The sequence below is a fragment of the Bubalus kerabau genome, chromosome 1 (genome assembly GCF_029407905.1).
Source record: "Bubalus kerabau isolate K-KA32 ecotype Philippines breed swamp buffalo chromosome 1, PCC_UOA_SB_1v2, whole genome shotgun sequence".
Classification (NCBI taxonomy): Eukaryota; Metazoa; Chordata; class Mammalia; order Artiodactyla; family Bovidae; genus Bubalus; species Bubalus kerabau.
The window spans coordinates 36,691,444-36,700,535 of NC_073624.1; the positions used below are offsets into that span (position 1 = coordinate 36,691,444).

Genomic DNA, 9,092 nt, shown 5'->3' on the forward strand with positions numbered 1-9,092 from the left:
TGCTAGGAGTAAAGATCCCTCCTGTCAAAGAAGGAGATGTAAGCAGACGTGGGTTCGATCTTGGGTGGGGAAGATCCCCTGGAGGAGGGCATGGCAACCCACTCCAGCATTCTTGCGTAGAGAATCCTTTGGACAGAGGAGCCTGGTGGGCTAATAGGGTCGCTAAGAGTCAGACACGACCGAAGTGACTAAGCACGCATGCACTATAGTAATGCAAGATGTTGCTACTGGGGGCAACTGTGCAAAGGATATACAGGGTTCCTGGGAGTTATTTCTTAAAACTGCATGTGAATCTGTAATTATCTCAAAGTTAAAAGCTTTTTTAAAAAAAAAATCTACAATAGCTTTCCAAAGACGCTGCTAGTGCAGGTGATTTAAGTTTTTTTAAAGGACTTGAAAATGTCAAGATTCTCTTTCAAACCAATAATGTAATGAAATTCCCAATTTACCGTGCAATAGGAATCATTGTGGCAATGACTTGAAACCACAGATAAGGGATATTTCCATGAATTACTTAAAAGAAAAGGCACAAGATTCATATATTTAAAAAGTGAGAAGCATCGCTGAAGTCTCCCCACCTCGACTGCTGTCATGTCAAAGTCAGAGTTTCCCAAAGAACTCAAACAGCTACAAAACTCTCCGTCAGTCATCTGAGCTTTGAAACAACTGATGAGAGTCAGAGGAGCCATTTTGAGCAATGGGGAACGCTCACAGACTGTGTGGTGATGAGGGCTTCAAACACCAAGCACTCCAGAAGCTTCAGGCTTGTCACATGTACCACGGTGGGGAAGGTGTGGATGCGCCCATGAAGGCGAGGCCACGCAAGGTGATGGAAGAGTTGTGGAGCACAAGGGCCATCTCAAGAGAAGATTCTCAAAGACCTGGTCCCCACTTAACTATGAAAAAAAGATTTTTATGGGTGGCACTAAAGAAGACACTGAAGAACATTACCTGAGAGATTATTTTGAACAATATGGGGAAACTGAAGTGTTTGAAATCATGACTGACTGAGGCAGTGGCAAAAAGAGAGGCCTTGTTTTTGCAACCTTTGATACCGTGACTCCATAGACAAGACTGTCATTCAGAAATTCCACCCTGTGAATGGCCACAACTGTGAAGTAAGGAAAGCCCCATCCAAGCAAGAGATGGCTAGTGTTTCATCCAGCCAAAGAGGTGAAAGAGATTCTGGAAACTTTGGTGGTGGTTGTCAAGGTGCTTTCAATGGGAATGACAACTTTGGTCATGGCGGAAACTTCAGTGGTGAAGGTGGCTTTGGTGGCGGCCATGATGATGATGGATATGGTGGCCGTGGGGACGGCTATAATGGATTTGGTGATGATGGAAGCAGTGTTCGAGGTGGCAGAATCTACAGTGATTTTGGCAATTACAACAATCAGTCTTCAAGTTTTGGACCCAGGACAGGAGGAAACTTCAGAGGATGAAGTTCAGGCCTTTGTAGCGGTTGAGGCCAGTACTCTGCCAAATCTTGAAACTAAGATGGCCATGGTGGTTCCAGCAGCAGCAGTAGCTATGGCAGCGGCAGAGGCTTTAACTACTGCTAGGAAACAAAGCTTAGCAGGGGAGGAAAGCCGAGAAGGGACAGGGAAGCGACAGATCACAACAGATTTGTGAACTCAGCCAAGCAGAGTGGTGACAGGGCCTAGCTGCTACAAAGAAGACATGTTTTAGACAATACTCATGTGTATGGGCAAAAAACTTGAGGACGATACTTGTGACTAATTGTATAACAGCTTATTTTAGTTTCTGTTCTGTGGAAAGTGTAAAGCATTCCAACAAAGGGTTTCAATTTGGGTGTTTTTTTGTTGTTGTTGTTTTTTTTTTGGTGCACCCATGCTGTTGATTGCTAAATGTAATAGTCTGATCATGATGCTGAATAAATGTGTATTTTTTTCAATCTGCTGTGTAAAGTTAGTCCACTCTGAAGCCATTTTGGTAAATTACCCCCAGTGTGAAGTTAGAATTCCTTCAGAGTAATGCCAGTTTCCATTTGAAATTTATTTACAACCTGCTTTGATGGAGAAGCTGTTGTCTTCAGAACCTTGGTGTAGTTGAACTGACAGTTATGTGTTGTGACCTGGAGTTCACTGTTAGAAGGGTCACTCATGAAAAGTCATGGAGTTTCTGTTTTTTTGTTTGGTCATTAATGATTGTTGATGATATATCTAAATTGAGTAGATATGTATGTAATATATCTAAATTGAGTTATGGTACCAGATAAAGTTATAGATGGGAATGAAGCTTCTTTTATTGATTACCCATGATCATCCATTATTATGGGTAATCAATAAAAGATTTAATACCCTCTTGAAAAAAAAAAGTGAGTACTCTCTGCCTTCTTTCCTTTCTCTCTTCTCCCTCTGCTCTCTGTCCCCTTACTTCCTTTTCTCCTTCCCTCTCTTTCTCCCTTCCTCCCTTCTTTCTTTGTTTCTTTCTTTCTTCTTTCTTACATTTTTCCTTTTGAAACACAATTAATCCCTCCTTTTGCTAAAAACTATGGTAAGCAGTTTATAAAGAAGACAGAAAATGTGTCTGCCCACATAGTGCTTATAATTTAAAAGAGGAGACAGTAAAATTGTAGTTGTGATGCATGCTTAGAGTAAAACTAAGAGAGGGCTGAGATGCGGTAAGAGGAGTGAGGAGCTGCTCTAGACAAGGTCATCATCTGAGAAGAGGAAGGAGAGAGAGAGAGAGATTTGCATATTTTTGAGAATCCTTAAAGGTGACCAGTTTGGCTGGAAGATGGTTGGCAAGGAAAAGGCAAAGATTATCTTGGAAACATTGTGGGCAAAGCAAAAGTGTAGTAACTCCAAGCATTGTTATAGGTGACTGTCAGCTCAGACTGACATAATTACTGATATTTGTTCTAAATTAAACAAGTTCATTGTTGAACCAATGGAACTTTAAGTAGTCATTGTCTCTCTGATATACTGTTCGCATATTCTTCCATATTCATTTTCCAAAGAGAAAGCTAATGAACAAGAAGGGAAGTGATTACAAAGTGGGATAGAAAAGTTAGAATTAGTACTATTTAGAGAGCTCTAGGTATGTAAAGTCGGAGAAGGCAATGGCACCCTACTCCAGTACTCTTGCCTGGAAAATCCCATGGATGGAGGAGTCTGGTGGGCTGCAGTCCATGGGGTTGCTAAAAGTCGGACACAACTGAGCGACTTCACTTTCACTTCTCACTTTCATGCATTGGAGAAGGAAATGGCACCCCACTCCAGTGTTCTTGCCTGGAGAATCCCAGGGACGGGGGAGCCTGGTGGGCTGCTGTCTATGGGGTTGCACAGAGTCGGACACGACTGAAGCGACTTAGCAGCAGCAGCAGCAGGTATGTAAAGTACCAGCAATAAGGAAAGTCCTTTTGTTGACACACATAGGTCACAATGTAAATTTATTATGATTCTAGAGCCAGCTCTTTCCATGGGAATGGATATTCTGCTCCTAACATCTCATTCCATCTGCCCAACATTCTGCTAAACATATTTGTAATCTATTTATTTTAATATTAGAAATATAAGGCCTAAATCCCTTGCAAAGATAACACTATGGCTTAAATTTACATTAAAGACTAAAAGACTATTTTGGAGACAGGTTACCTCCAAGGTGTAGAGAAGGAATGGCAATAGATGAGAGGATATTAGGATATCAAGAGAACTAAACTTTTTTTTTAGGGCATGTGGCATCTTAGCTCCCCAACCGGAGATCAAACCTACATCCCTTGCATTGGAGGCATGGAGTTTTAACCACTGGCCTACCAGGGAATTCTCAAGGACTAAAATTTCATGGTAACATCTTATTTATTAATATTGTGAGATGAGTACATGGATGATAAAGATATTAATCTTTATAATGTTTTGGATTTTTGTGTATATTTCTAAATATTTCTCTTTTTAAAAGTGATAATTGCTTTCTCTTTTTAAAAGTTTTTGTTTATTTATTATTATTTTATTTTTGGCTACACTGGGTCTTCATAGCTGTGCCTAACACCTTCTCTCGTTGCCTTGTGTGGGCTTCCCATTGTGGTGTCTTCTCTTGTTGCAGAGCATGGGCTCTAGGATACATGAGCTTCAGTAGCTCTGTCACACAGACAGGCTTAGTTTACCTACAGCAGGTGGAATCTTCCCCGACCAGGGATCAAACCCATGTCCCCTGCATTGGCAGGTGGAGTCTTAACCACAGGACCATCAGGGAAGTCCAGATGATTACCTCCTGACTGTGTCCTAAGAGTAATCTTTAAGCAAGTTAGCTCTTAAAGTAGAAAAAGTAAAGGAGAGGGGACAGATGGAAAGGGCTATGGGAAAGACTGAGTCTACTAATGAGAGATTTCTCAGACTTGAAGAAACTTAGACAGAGAAGAGATTTAAACAGTTGACTAAAGGAAGCCCTTCTTTTTAGAGCAGTTAGTCTGTTCACGGTCATGGGACCAGTTGGTGGAGCTAGTGGAAGAAACAGGGGGTCAGAGCTTCAAGCCAAGAACTCCTGACTTCAGGCTGTTGTCTAAGAATTGTACCACAACTGCCTGGGATTTCCTTTTTGTTTTATCACTGTTGACACCAAATTTCATTTTAGTGACAAAAATACTATCTGGAAGTTAGAAGTAGGTTTGTTATTTAATGGCAAACTGGAGAAAGTATTTTAAACAAGGATGACAAGGAACCGTTTTGGTCCACAGTAGGGTTTCCCAGGTGGCTCACATGGAAAAGAATCTACCTGCAGTGAGGGAGACCTGGGTTCGATCCCTGGGTCAGAAAGATTCCCTGGAGAAGGCAATGGCAACCCACTCCAGTATTCTTGCCTGGATAATCCCATGGACAGAAGAGCCTGGCAGGCTACAGTCTATGAGGTCGCAAAGAGTGGGACATGACTGAGTGACTAACAATGCACAGTAGAGCAAGGAACACGTTTCTGGTAGGAGCCCAACCCAACTGACTTTGCCTCCCAGCGCGCTAGTCTCTGGTTCTGAAAACCTACCCCCTCAGAACTGGGGAAGGAAAACTCATTGGGATCACTTGGGGTCAGCACTGCATCTCCACTGCCCCCCAAGAATACTCGAGTTCCTCAGGTTATCAGACAACCAGCTGTCACTGGCAGAGAACTTACTTTGATATAAAAGGAAGAACTTAATCAGGTTAGTGTTCCAAGAAACTTCAGAACAGCTGCAACTTGGCTGAGAATCTTGTTTATCTTGTTTATCTCTTTAATTGTGCATATAAGCCCAGAGGCTCTCTGATGGCTCTAATATAAAGAATAAATAGTGTGTGGGAATCCAGTAATTAAGTCTCCTTTTGTTTCCTGTGTGGTAATTTTTATGGAGACCACCATGATAATTTTCTCTCATGAGGCTGAGACAGAAAGGAAGTGCCAGGAGAAAACTCAGAAGGAATGAACAACTCAGGAAGTGCATCAATTTCATAATCAAACCTGCACATGTTGGGTTTCAAACAGACTCAAGACTAGCTGGAGCACAGTGATATAAAATCACTTCAACTCCAGAACAAATGCTTTTGTTGATAAAACTGATCATGCCTTTCACATGAATCTTTTTCCGGAAACTCCCTGATGGTCTGATGGTTAGGACTCTGGGCTTTAACTGCTGAGGGCTTAGGTTCAATCCCTGGTGGGGAAACTAAGATCCCACAAGTGGTGTGATATGGCCAACAAACAAATAATAATATCAGAGGGAAGAAAGAGATACAATATAAACAAAATAAAGAATATCTATATAAAACCAACAGCAAATATTTTTAAAAAATAACCTAAACAAATGAAATCTTTTTCTAACCCCACAGTAGTTTCTCAGTAGTATGCACCTCTATTTGATGTTTACTGAGAAATGTTTTGATCACCATTTTCAAATGTGAACGAGCAAATGAATTATCGGGTTAAAATGCAGATTCTGATTCAGTAGACAGAGAATGAGATGGTTGGATGACATCACTGACTCAATGAACATGAGTTTGAGCAAACTCCAGGAGATAGCAAAGGACAGGGAAGCCTGGCATGCTGCAGTCCATGGGGTCACAAAGAGCCAGACACGACTGAGTGACTGAACAACAGCAACAAGATCTGAGATTCTGCATTTCAAGGGGATGGGCCTGAGATTCTGCTTTCTTTCTTTTTTTGGCCACACTGTGAGTCATATGTGAGATCTTAGTTCACCAACTAGGGATGAACCCATGCCCACTGCAGTGGAAGTGTGGCATCTTACCACTGGACTACCAGGAAAGTCCCAGATTCTGCATTTCTAGCAAGTGCCTAGGAGATGCCCATGGTGCTGGCCTAGGTTTTACATAAGCTCTAAACTCATCCAACAGTTACTGTTTTAGATTTTAAAAGACATTCTCTGAAAATAATAAATTAATCCAAACAACTGGAAACTAGGGTGAGTTTCAATGCTAAAGGCTCATGTCTCTTTGGGCCAAGAAGAAACTTTTGTGAGTTGAGATCAAGAGCAAGCTGGTAGACAAAAGCAGTGCCAGGCAAGATGCCACCTGATGGGGAAGTAAGGCTTATTTGGAATTATCTTGTCCATGGGTTATGGCAAACTCAGATCTCATCAATGTCGTTTTCAGAATGAATGGTTACAGTCTGGTTGATGGGATCCAGCAATAATCATAATGGAGCAAGAGGCAGTGATTTTGTTCCAAAGGTGTCAATCTGGATGGAAAATGGATCCACCTATGTCCCGATTGGAAGAGACAATGTACAGGCTTAAGAAGGTGGCTGAACCTCAGTCAGATGGGCTGTGGCTGTGAGCACAATGACTCCCACAAAGAACTGTACCAGCGTAGAAATCCAGTCAATCGGGAAGAGTGGACATGCATGTTGAGGGTTAGGGGAAAAGCACAGTTGGATCCAGGGGGTTATCCAAGAGACACCAAATGCTAGGATTAGGACAGCAAAGCTAATTTCATGCCCCTGAATTTCAGATGTTAAATGCTCTTTGAGACCTGTTTCCAATTAACTCACGAATTAGATGAGATTAAATTAATTGATGCTTTTGAACTGTGATGTTGGAGAAGACTCTTGAGAGTCCCTTGGACTGCAAGGAGATCAAACCAGTCAATCCTAAAGGAAATTAGTGCTGAATATTCATTGGAAGGACTGTTGCTGAAGTTGAAGCTCCAATACTTTGGCCACTTGATGAGAAGAACTGACATTTGAAAAGTTCCTGCTGCTGGGAAAGATTGAAGGCAGGAGGAGAAGGGGGCAACAGAAGATGAGATGGTTGGATGGCATCACCAACTCGATGAACATGAGTTTGAGCAAGCCCTGGGAGTTGGTAATGGACAGGGAAGTGTGGCGTGCTGCAGTCCATGGGGTTGCAAAGAGTCGGACACCACTGAGCGACTCAACTGAACAGAAAATTAGATGAGACGTCTTCAATGCTTGAAGGTAAGTGGTGTTTCAAGAAAAAGCGGGAGCTGCCAGATATGGTATACCTCCTAGATGCTGAACACTACATAGAATGTTTAAGACCCACTACTTTTATATGATTAAAGAATTTTGCTCTGGGAAGATAAGAGAATGAGGAAGATGCAATTCTTTGAAGAGTTACTGGTCGAGTGGGAGTGGGAACTTTGACACAAGTAAGTTCTCATGATCGCCTACATGAAAGGGGAGGGTTGAGAGCAGAGCTGTCTGTGGCCTTCATATGCTCAACTGAATAGTAGCTATTCAAATCAGTAATTATAGGACTTCCCTGGGGTCCAGTGGCTAAGACTCCGAGCTCCCAGTGCAGGGGACCCAGGTTCCATCCCTGATCAGGGAACGAGATCCCACATGCTGCAACTAAGAGTTTACATGCCCCAACTAAAGACCTGGTGCAGCCAAATAAATAAATGATAAAAACTAAGTGAATAAAAAAAATAAGTAAATTTAAAAAAAATCAGTGACTAGCAAGAAGAATAATTGTTGAGTTGAGTCAGGAGAATTACTGACATTAAAGAGAGGTTGCATTGAACTAGGGTGGGGGAAAACTCGTGCAGAAAATGCAAACATTTATCTCGCGATTACAACAAAACCCAGGCCAAGAAAAATATTGTTTCTTTTCATAGGAAACATGAAATTACCTTTTCCTATGTGAAAAACCAAACTGGTGAGGAGTTCTTTTAGAAGTTCTCTGTCCCCATCACTTAACCTCATCCGGCTTCTTATTGCCTTTTAGATTGCCTTGTCAAATCTTACTGGAGAAGCAGACTCACTGATTCTCTTTACTCAGGAATTTACAAAGACTGTCTTGCAAAATATAGCTTTAATATATGGGGTATACTCCTACCTATCTTGGTAAATAAAAGTTCAAACGACTACAAAGATGATTCCTAAATTGAGCGTGGTAGTGAAAGCATCCGTAAGTATGGGGTTGAGGCTGGTTGTCATGCTGTGTAAGGTCAGCAGGGTCCAGGTGACTCCGTGATGTTCATCATAGCCTAGTGAATCTGTGAAACTGATTTTTATCATCAGGGTGGTTGTTTACCTGACAAAATAACCCCATCACTTAATTATACCAAAAATGGAGTTCTTACCATCTACTTTTGGCCACACTGTATTCTCAGGGCATTGATTCAGGTCAAAACCACTAAGGTAACAGTATTTTATGGGGTATTTAATGACCCACCACTAAAAAAATAGTTTCCTCACTGACGCCTGAGATTTCATTGGTGATGTCTGTCTTCATTTAGTCAGTTTAGGTTGTATAACATAACTAGTCCTGAAATTCTTAAAAAACTATTGCCAGTTCCTTATGCAATGAACAGTTTTCTGAAAGCTAGGCATGCCTTAGGTTAGATACTTGAGTCAAAAGAAAATAATACAGTAAGTCCCCTATATACAAACAGGTTTCATTCCAAGAGCTCGTTTTTAAGTTCAATTTGTTCAACAAAGTTAGCCTGCTGCTGCTGCTAAGTCACTTCAGTCATGTCCGACTCTGTGTGACCCCATAGATGGCAGCCCACCAGGCTCCCCTGTCCCTGGGATTCTCCAGGCAAGAACACTGGGGTTGCCATTTCCTTCTCCAATGCATGAAAAGTGAAAGTGAAGTTGCTCAGTCGTGTCCGACTCTTAGCTAG

The 9,092-nt window shown here is 41.7% G+C and overlaps 1 pseudogene; it reads left to right on the top strand.

The window, feature by feature from the left end:
• The first annotated feature begins 591 nt into the window (after positions 1 to 591).
• On the top strand, positions 592 to 1,562 carry LOC129641514 (heterogeneous nuclear ribonucleoprotein A1-like; annotated as a pseudogene).
• Positions 1,563 to 9,092: the final 7,530 nt, after the last annotated feature.